The sequence below is a fragment of the Saccopteryx leptura genome, chromosome X, assembly GCF_036850995.1.
Source record: "Saccopteryx leptura isolate mSacLep1 chromosome X, mSacLep1_pri_phased_curated, whole genome shotgun sequence".
Taxonomy (NCBI): domain Eukaryota; kingdom Metazoa; phylum Chordata; class Mammalia; order Chiroptera; family Emballonuridae; genus Saccopteryx; species Saccopteryx leptura.
Genome location: NC_089516.1, coordinates 105,413,366 through 105,424,181, shown reverse-complemented (window position 1 = coordinate 105,424,181; position 10,816 = coordinate 105,413,366). Strand labels below are relative to the sequence as shown.

Sequence of the window (10,816 nt, the reverse complement as noted above, 5' to 3'; positions counted from 1 at the left end):
TTCATAAAAACGAAAAGATAAAGAGAACTTTAGTTCATTTATTCATTGGTACTCTTCTTCAAACATTAGATGACATCATGTTTGTTTTCAGCAGTGTTTAATTTTCCCTTTTAAAATTTTTATATTGAGCTTACTGCTATATCTTGCATAAATTATAATGTTGATTCAACTTTGAATGCTCACCTTCACTGCCAATATAACTGCTTAATTTTTTTCGGAAGCCAAGACAAGAAAGAAATGTTGACATGGTGTAAGACCAAATAAAGGATTGTTTAAATCAAATTAGGAGAGACATATTCTAGCAGGTTGCAAGTTAAAAAAGGAACTAGGTGAGAAAGAATTAATCTCCACTTGAGAGATTTATGAGGAAGTAAGAAAATTTCTGTAGGAATCTTTACTAGTAGAAGACTTTCAGGTTTTGTTTAAGTCAAAGAAATAAAAAGAGTGTTCAGTAAAAAATTTGAGGGTCCCTACTTGCTAGTATATTGCTATTCAACAGAACTTTCTGCAGTGATGAAGGTGGACAATAGATGCACTGTGCAATGGGTAGTCACTAGCCACATTGTGACTGTTGAGTTGCTGAAATGTGATCTGTGATCCTTAGGGATTGAGTTTATAATTTATTTCAGTTTCAGTTAATTTAAACTTGAATTTAGATAGCCAAATGTGGCTGATAGTTGTTATACTGGACAATACAGTCCTAAAGACTTTTTGATAGCTGTCAGTAAAGTTACAAAGTTTACCCTTTTAAGTGAATATTTGTATTTAAAGGAGAAAATGAATGACCAAGGTTAAAGAAGAATATTACTATTATTTTTTTAATGTGGCAGAGATTACTATCAAATGCCAGTCAGAGGCAAGCTCTATTGGTGCAAGCGAAAAGTCTGCCATTAATATAGCACACTTTGGACACTCAGAAGTTAGTTGACAAAGATGAGCCTCCATCCTGAGCTTTTATAGAATGCAGGAGAAAATTCTTGAATGATAAATTTCAAGTGCTGTGGAAAACCAAGAAGGCTACTTGTTTGGGGTCTAAAGGTCTTTTTATTGCTTCTCAAATTAGACCATGTAAATGGTCATCTATGAATAAGGTTAACCCTAATTAACAAGATTGACTTTATTAAATGTCATCTACATGTACAATGTTGTAATAAGCTAGTGTCTTAGTAAACTGCAGTGGCACAGCCTTAAACAGAGGAAGTAAAGAGTAGATAGAATGAAGTGGAAATGTTGGGTGCAGGGACACAAAAACATAATTAAGATTCCAGCTCTTGTGCCTTTTATTTGAATTTTTTTCACGATATCATTTGTGCATTCAAATGTCAGAAGTGACCACCAAGAAGTTGCTGCATGTGAACACTAGTATTAAATCTGTTAGTGACTGACTAAATGATGATGCAGCTTAACCTCTTGGTTAGTTTTAATGCTATCCATCTAAAATGGAGATTACTAAGCTGTTTTGCAACCATGTTTCTCAGTATATCAGGAAGCCTTAAAATGTTTTTGAAGAAAGGCAGTGATGAAACAAATGATTGATACTCTCATTAAGCTGGTTATTGAGTTTCTTTCTGAGATTTAACGGTATATAAGTTGTAGATAAAATAACATAAGGTATCCTGGAATGATGACAAATTAATACTATCAATACTATGACTACTGCTACTACCACTAATAATAATAAAGTTTTGTGTGATGATTTTAAGTTTTTAAAACACTTAATGTTCATGTGTTTTACAACAATCAGATAAGGTCAATATATTATTATATTAACATGTGACATATTAATGTACTGTTATTTACTATAATATAATGTTATTAACCCCTAAGTATGGTCAAGTTTTCTTCATTTTCTCATGACTATCCAGACTGTTAGTGGCACATAACTTACTTTTCTTCGGCTTTACAACACTAAGCTTTACCAGATGATCTACTAAAATAATCTCAATACAAGTGCTGCACATCCTAATTTTGTGAGGTATTCTATGGCTCTAAAGGTAAGGTGGTAAGGGGTTCTTTAATGATACTGGTCAATTAGTCTGACTATTCTAGAGTTGTTATAATTTAAGATTTATTTGATAACAGGCTCAGAGAACAACTAGCTACCTTCTTCAATCTCAGGCCTTGAACAATTTAATATGAGTAACTGAGAATACTTAATGTTGATTACAGATAAGATCTCCCTCACATATCATTTTAATTTTTGTGTTTTTCTTAGTTGGAGAGAAATAACTTTCACATGAAGTAAGTAAATAGAACAGTAAAATTATTGAGGTTTAATGCAAGCTGCAGATTATTTTTTAAGTATTCACCAACTAAATGAAGAAATATTCCTAAATGATTTAGTTCCAAACAATAGTGATAATCCTGCAAATATAACAGAATTTTAGGATTTATTTTCCAAAGGGGAAATCTATCTGTAAACCATTGTAGGTGAGAGGCCCATGTTACCTAAACCCTTAGTGGATTAACCCAACATTATGTAAGAGTTGTTAATTTTTTTAAGAGTTTACTATTGCTAAAAAACCAAACATGTTTATCTCATGTAGACTTAAAAGCACAAAGGTATATAATTTTTTATCTCACTGCCTTAAATTAATGTAGAAGAATACCTTGAAAAAAAATCCAATGGTACCAGTACAATAGCAATGATATCTTCTTTTCCATAGGCTTGCTATGAAGACCATGTGAAATAATGTATATATGTAATTCTCTTTGCTCCTTGCCTGGCACTCAGTAGGTTTTCAAAAATGTCAGTTCTTACCTCTCTTTTCAAGAATTCATACTGCGTCAAAGCCTGCCATGTTATTATCTAAAAAATCATCATCGTCATTCCTGACAGCTCTACATTTAGACCTTTCAAGAAAGCATAGGAAGGGTTAATAACCCTCTCTAGATTGTGCAGATAGAAAAACACTATCAGTGTTGGTTTAAGCACCCCAAATCCTACCTTGACATTGCAATCGCAAACCTTACCCACCTTCCAAATTTCAGGACTCGCGTTGGGCTTGTTGCTGTAGATGATAAAAGCTATTAGAAAAAGAAATTTTGAAGATAAAACAAATAGTTTATTTCTTCTCTCTGGAGGATCAGAAGAACGTATTTAGAGAATGAAAAAAATAATTAAATATTCTATAACCCACTTTTCCAAAGTAAAGAAAAAATATTTCATTCCTCCTACCCACTGGGGGGGTGGTGGTAGATGACTCCTAAAGATCAAGATGTCATGGTGTAAATAAATCATACTTTTCCAAAAGGATGATATTCATTGTAACTTAAATACTGCAAAAGAAATGCAATGATCATGGTAGTAATCATTTTTTTTCCCTGTAGGGCACGTCAGTGGCCTTTTTCATTGCATCTAGGCATATGTCGTCAACTACAATGATCTCGTTTCTACCGTGTTCATATTTTGATGGTCAGAATGGCCGAATTGTAAACTTCTTAATCAAACTTAAAACTCTAAATCCAGATGTCCTTTTGCACCACTGTGTCTGTGAGGACACAAATGACTGCAAAGTGGAGGACTCAGAGGTGACTCACTGTGCAGCATCTCCCCTAATTCTATCATTGTAGCCCAATGTTATTGCTCCCTAGATGAGGTTCCCTCGGTTATTGCCTGAAAGGTATGTGGTGAGGGGCATAGGCACTTAGCGGCTCAGCAATCAGCGGCTTCCTTGCATGGGACTTGTGATGTTCAATATTAATGTAGAAGCTGTGCGGTACTGGCAGGATTCTCGGCCAAATTAGATATTCTCTAAGTGCCAAATGTCTCCCGCTGAATTTGAGTGGAGGAGCGCTGTTGCTTAAAATGAAAGAGTCTCGAATGCAATACAAAATATTTTTCTCTTCAGGTTTCATATTACCCCACAGGAAGCAAAAGGCAAAGGGCACGGCGCAGAAAAGAAATAGACACAGACACGTTTTGCAATGACGAACTTTATGTGGCGTCAGGAATGGCAACCTGTTCTCATGTTCCGCAATTCCGAGGCAAGCTGTTAACACTGTCAGGTTAAACTGAGTAAAGGAACAGGAAGATGAGGCAGAGCTGGAGACTTCTGAGCAATCCTTTTCAAAAATATAAAACTCACCTAAGTGACAGGTAAGCTAATGAAAAGGTTCTCAGTATGCCCTTATACTCTCCTCTTAAACTTCCGTGACCATCAGCAGCTCTGTTCAAATTCAGCTGCTAAACGAAGACACAGGTCCGCAGTGTTTACCTCCCCGGAGTTACCAGTGCTCACTGAGACCCTACGAAAATTAGGGTCGTTTTTCATTGAGAATAATGATAGAGGATCCTTCTCCGTCCCTTTTTGCTCCCACGGTCCCAAGCCTTGTGCCCCCTCCCACTTGTCCGAAATCGGATTTCTTAAAAACCGTAGCCCGTACACCCAATTCAGGTGCGCCATCCGCAGCCCGAACCTTTGTTCAGAGACACCCACGTTCAGTCTCTCTCCACGTTTACTTCTTCTTAAGACCCCATACACGTTTTCCATTTCTCTCGGCTTCTCGGGAGCCAGATTCCCGAGATCCCCTCTTATGCTTTGCTCCTGCATCTCCAGCCCCCAATCCCAGCCTCCTTGGAGACTCCGATGCCCCTCCCGTGGAACCTAAGCTCCTCTGTTCTCCCAGAGACCCCAGTCTCTCCGTCATCTGCGCTTTCAGAGTCCCTCCCTACTCACCCCCACCACCACCTCCCGCCCGGGCCAGTGCGGTCCTGCAGGCTGCAACCATCCGGGACCTGTCTCCGCTCTCCATCACCCCCACCCCCGCCTAAACCGTTAAGGTTTCGGCTAGTAATGCAGCTCAGGGTTCCAACTTACCACAAGCGTCCGGGAGGTAGACAAGGCAGCGGTCGCCGCGGCCGCAGCTAGACGAGAAACGGACTCGGCTGCAATCGCCCAGCGGAGCCCGCGGCAGTCGTTGCGCTGCTCTGCGCTGCGCGCCGCAATCTCGCGCCTCGGCGGAGGGACGGAGGGAGCTCGGCGCGATAGGAAGCGCCGGAGAGTCGACCTCCTCTGGGCGACCGTGCGTCCCGGATAGGTTTGGCTTCTTTCCCTCCTATCTTACTCTAGCATAGTAACTGACCACCTCCAGCATCTCTGCACAATTCGCGTCTTCTTTCTTCTTCGATGGCCCCTAACTAACTACACTATTCTAAACGGACGAAGACCATCACGCGAGCACCACGACGATCTCGACGACTCCGACGACAACGATGTCAGGAAGAGATAAGAAAAGTTCATATGCAATCGCAGGTAAGGGACAAGCAGGCCGAAGGAGCAGGCTGGCGACCCAGCTGCTCCTAAGGCAAGATCAGAGAGACTGGTGCACCCGAAAAGGGAGCGTCCTCGGCGAGCACCAGAGCGCCTATCCAGCGCCGGGGAAGCTGCACCGGGCTTTTGGGCCAAAAGAGGGATGAGGGGAGGAGCGAGGAGCAGCCAATCAGCGTCCCGAGTTCCACTGGCCCCGTCCTGTTTTGACCCCGCTTTTGGTGCATCTGGAGCCTACTGGCAGGGGGCGCGAGACCCCATGGTGGCTGTGGTGATTAACTTGATTCTTGAGGCCTGGAGACTAGGGGGAAGTGGGGTTAGTCGTGGTGGGGGGATGTCTCAGGAGTGTATCCTTAAAGGTTCAAGGAATACCTCCCTTCCAGCACACACACACACACACACACACACACACACACACACACACACACGCCCTCTGAACATTTCAGGTCAACAAACACTTCCCAAGTCTTAAAAGTTTCACTGAGGTTTGGAACACCCTCCGAAGACCTAGGCTCTGACTCCTGTTCCTTTCCTCAAGAGGAGCAACTGAGGCATCTTCAGAGTCAAATATATTTAGTGTTCAAATGCCATGACCCTCTTATAAGACTTGTGTTCCCGACGTTGTCCCCAGGAACAACGCTGAGAAGGAATAAGTTATTAGAAAAACAAAACAAAACAAAAAACCTTAGCTTTTGTGGCCCAAGAAGGCACAGTTTAGTTTCCTTCTTAACCCCACAGGACCTGCCTCCGTAAGTACTGAGAATGACAGCCTGAAGGCAGCTTCTTGGGGTTTCTGAGGCAGGGTTGCACATATATCTCTAGCACAGAACCGGGAGCCCGCAGCCAGTTGGTTGCCTAACCCCTGGAGGACTGCGGTGCTGTGGTCAAGGCAGAGAGTAAGGGACAGACCACAAAAATTTCCTTTTGGCAACTAACAGGATGCTGAGCTGCCGCCCGGCAATCAAAGCTTTGCCCAAGAACTTCCCTAACACTGGCGGACGCCTGCAGTGTCCTGCTTGAGCGCAGAGAAGGGCAGTAGGGGCCACCTTGTTCAACACTCCTCGTAGGCACTAAGACCAAGTTTAGTAGTTGAGATTCTCCCACCTGGAAGTGAGAAGCAGGGCAGAGCAGATTTTTCTAGGATTTAATGAGAGTGGGCTGTGCAGCACCGCAGCCAGGGCCCCCGGGGAGAGAAGTGGGGACTGGCTGGCTCCCTGTCAGCCAGAGGTAGCTGGGCCGAAGAGAGAAATCCAGACTCCGGTCTTGCTACCTCGAGTCAAAGGGACGGCAGACCGATGATTAAATGAAAAAGGTTGCAAGGAAGCCTTGCAGCGGCTTGGAGGATTGAACCCCACAGAGCGCAGAAGGGAAAGGAATAGCCGGCTGCTCCAGGGCCGTTTTTCTCAGTAGCTCCAAAAGTTAGGGTTGGGGAAGAGAGTGGGAGCAATGATAAGGAACAGGTCCTTCCTTATTTTGGCTCACTTTTCTCTGTGCCTCGGTTTCCCTAATTGTAAAAGGAACTTTTCTGTCTATTCTAAGGGCATTTGAGAATCCTCGGATTCCTTCCACCCCACTGATTTCAGACACTTTTCAGGGTTTTACATTTTAATTTGGCAGTGAACTTACTGTCCAAACCAGCGCTCTCCTTCGCAAAGCAAAACTAAATCGCAGTTTTCTGGAAGCATCTGTTGAATGCTACCGTAAGATGTTTCACAGGTGGCTGTGACAGTATTGCTGAATTCACAGACTACGCAACGCGCTCATCTTTAGAAATGTCTTGTTATCGAACAGTAATTTATAAATATTGGAAAAAAAAAGTCTCCTTTTTAAATAATTAAACACTCTACTTTTAAAAACCCCAAATATTCTCTTTTTCAATGAGCACGGAATACTTCATCCTGCTCTTTTTTTTTTCTTTCTTTCCAATTTCTTTTTTTTTTTCTTTTGGCGGGACTTGTATTTATTTTGTTTGGCGACTGAAACATTTGTTTTACTCTTTAAAATGTAAGTATAAATCCCTGCAATATATTTGCTAAGGCAAAAACGGTCTCTGCGGAGCCCAGAGCCGTAGATACAATCCGCAGAAGCCAGGGACCTTTTCACTCTCACCTCCGGGGAAAAGGCTTAGAGCTGCTGATCACTGTTAACAAAGATAAGGGTGATAATAAAGATAAGGGTGATAATGATGACAATAAAGATAATAACAGTAATCACAATAATTGTTATCACTCTAACACTATATATCTCGCTTCCTGGGCTGTTCTCTCCTTCTCCCAAGGAAAGGCAAAAATGCCCAAGGGAATCAGGGTGAAACCCACTCAGGAATTGGGAAAGTTCTCCGTGTAGCAGAGGGAAAACAGGGCGGTGGGCTGAAGCGCGCCAGGGGCTCCGGATTCGGGTAGACACAGGCAGGCAAGTTCGCCTTTGAGCGGCGCTCGCCGAGCAGCCAGGAACTGGTACAGCTGAGCGGGGTTCGGGACACCAGGTTCAGCCAGGAACGCAGACTCCTCTTTCCCGGCACTGGCAGCACATCTCAAGCCTATTTTGGGCGGCGGATTGTCCCAGCACTGGCGTGTCCGACGGGCTTTGGAGGTTTTGACAAAACTACATATTCCGAGGAATATAGTGTAGGGCTAAATTTAGAGCGTACTTTAAGATCAAGCAAGCAAACTCAAAATAAATACAGGCTGGGGTTCTCTATAGTCGCTACAGAGGTTTTCTCGAAGCCCTGTATAACTTCTCCTAGGGAATCATCCCAAGATTTTCACGGCTCCCCCCACCCCTTAGGTCTATGAAAGTAATCCTTGGAAAGAGAAGTCATTTACTATAAAATTCTCCGGTTTGGTATAAATCCCCAACGCCCCCCCGCACCCACCCCCCTGCGGAACTCAATTTCCAAAAACTCTCTGCATTTTCTTAGAATATATATGACCCTTTTCAACTTGCACACCAAGGGGATATCCCCTTATCTCAAATAGTACTTTTCAAAAACTACAGATTTAAAATTTCAGTAAGGAGTTAAAATAAAATGTTACTAAATAAGAAAAAGTTCCTCATCACTCAAGTCTTTGGGAACCTTTTTATAAACAATACTAACCGAGTAGGAAAGTTTATTTCTCAGAGAACCCTATTTTTAAAAACCCGAAAGATTCTAGATTGATTTATTTTAAAATGAGTTACCCGGTTCTAGAAAAATACTCCAAAGCAGGCATTTGTGCCGAGCAAGAGAAGCCACGCCAAAATTCTACTGAGAGATTCCCCCTCTCTTGTTTACCACAGAACATAGCTGCAAGAAATTCTGATAATCATTCCACGCATTTTTTCATGTTTAAAACAATCCTGATACCTAGTTTTTCTTTGGTAAATATCAAGTGATATAGTCAGCATTTCATATTTCTGCTTAACCAGACAAACTCAGGACCTCAGGATATCTATAGTGTTTCTCATTAAGGCATGACATACCAAGAGATAACTTTTATAGCGGTTTACAAAGTAAACTTCTTTCTTACTGTTGTAAAATCAGTTATTGAAAGGGGGCAAAATCTTGGATATAAATTGTTCATCATACATGAAGTCTTTTCAAATTTGGTAGTACAATTTTTAATGAAAAACAAAGCAATTGTACTCTATGTGCTGTGTAGAAAGGCAGGGGGCAGTCTCTGATCGTGTCAGTCTTTGAGTGCGACATTTTTTTTGAAAGATAGCTGTTTTAGCAAAATAACAATAAAACTCTGTTTTTCTGATACTGAAGAGAAAGAAACTGAAAGCTTTTGGAATGATTTGGAAATTCCCATGTACATATATATTTTTGCCACCTCTGAGTAAAAAGTTATATATATTTAAAATCTATGCTTATTTTTGTTAAACAAATGTTATCGAATTAATTTAACTGTATCTGACATTCTCATAGTTGTGGTTTCTAGTTATCAAATATTTATTTTAAAATTTATATATACACACACATATATGTAAGTTTCAGTAGGAAAGGGCTGGGAATCTAGCAGCCTCAACAAGGAGAAGAAATAGCTAGAAGCTACTTTAAAGAAACATATGTTGTCATAAAGCACATTTATGCTATGATGAATGCATCTTATATTATGGGGATGTGTGTCAGTCTTCCAAAATCTGACAAGAAAGGTAGTGACTACGACCTTTTGTTTAAATTCAACTAATATTCAAAGGTCAGGGCAACAGTAATTTTTCTTTCATTCCTAATTCAAGACTAGCAGTCTTGCTACCTCTTGATTATTCTTTCAGACCACTTTGACGACCTCTGCTCCAAATTCCTGTACTAATAAAGGTTTTTACCATGCAAGAAGACATTTGCTTGTTTGAACCATCTTCAAAGTAATGGGTTTAGTTTTTCTTGTCTGTAAATCAATCTCATTATATTGTTTTTAATGAGGCCCAACCATCATTCACTGTGATCTATTCTTTTTTAATTTTTCTGAAGTGAGAAGCAGGAACACAGAGAGACAGAGTTCCACATGGGCCAAACTGAGATCCACCTGGCAAGCCCACTAGGGGGTGATGCTCTTCTCATCTGGGGCATTGTTCCTTTGCAACCAGAGCCATTGTAGCATCTGAGGCGGAGGCCACAGAGTCATCTTCAACCCCCCGGGCCAACTTTGCTCCAATGGAGCTTTTTCTGCAGGAGGGGAAAAGAGAGATAGAGAGAAAAGAGAGGGGGAAGGGTGGAGAAGCAGATTGGCACTTCTCTTGTATGCCCTGGCTGGGAATTGAACCTGGGACATCCACAGGCCAGGCTGACGTTCTACCACTGAGCCAACTCCAGGGCTAATTTTTCTTTTCTTTTTGTAAAAACTATCTCCTCAACCAAATTATATGATAAATATCTCAGGGGCAAGAATTTAGTCATGAATTTTTCTTCATCTTCTTTTTTCTTATCTGTCCTAATACTGGGCACAAAGAACATAAACAACAATGATAACTTGTAATTTTTGGCACAAAATAGCTTAGAATGAAAGGCCAAAAAGTGCAGGACAGCTAAAACCTGAATTACTCAATGATTTGAAATAAATATAGAAGGTATTTTACCAAATAGGCCCATCATAAAAAATATCATTACAGTTTGAACTGAACAAGACAAAACTTAATAAGAATACTTATGAAATGCTGAACTTTGGCTACTAAAATTGTCTGCACAAATTTCGGTCACAGAAGAAAGAAGTGTTTGGTAGATTTTATTAGTATCAGGATCAAAATGTCCTTAGTGTGATATTAGTAGGAAATATAATTTTATCTTGGACTTTTGTAACTTGCATAGATATAGTCAGAATACAATTAGGTTCTAATTGGTGCTTTCAGCCACATATTTCAAAAATAAAGTTAGTTGAATAGAATTCATCCACAAGGATTTTCAAATCAGTAAGGGGTTTGAATTATGTTATATGATGAACTATGACTTTCTGTCCTCTGGAAGATAAGATTTGTAAGATACATGCTAGCTGACTTCAAATATTTTATGGTTTCTTATGGAGAAAAAAGATATTAATTTATTTCTCAAGATCAGTACGCATATCTTA

General features: G+C 40.8%; 1 non-coding gene across 1 annotated transcript; it reads right to left on the bottom strand.

Annotated features, from left to right (window-relative positions):
* Positions 1-819: 819 nt before the first annotated feature.
* LOC136386619 (small nucleolar RNA SNORA62/SNORA6 family) lies at positions 820-968 on the bottom strand. The gene has a single exon (XR_010747984.1). It is a non-coding gene; the product is annotated as a small nucleolar RNA SNORA62/SNORA6 family (small nucleolar RNA).
* Positions 969-10,816: the final 9,848 nt, after the last annotated feature.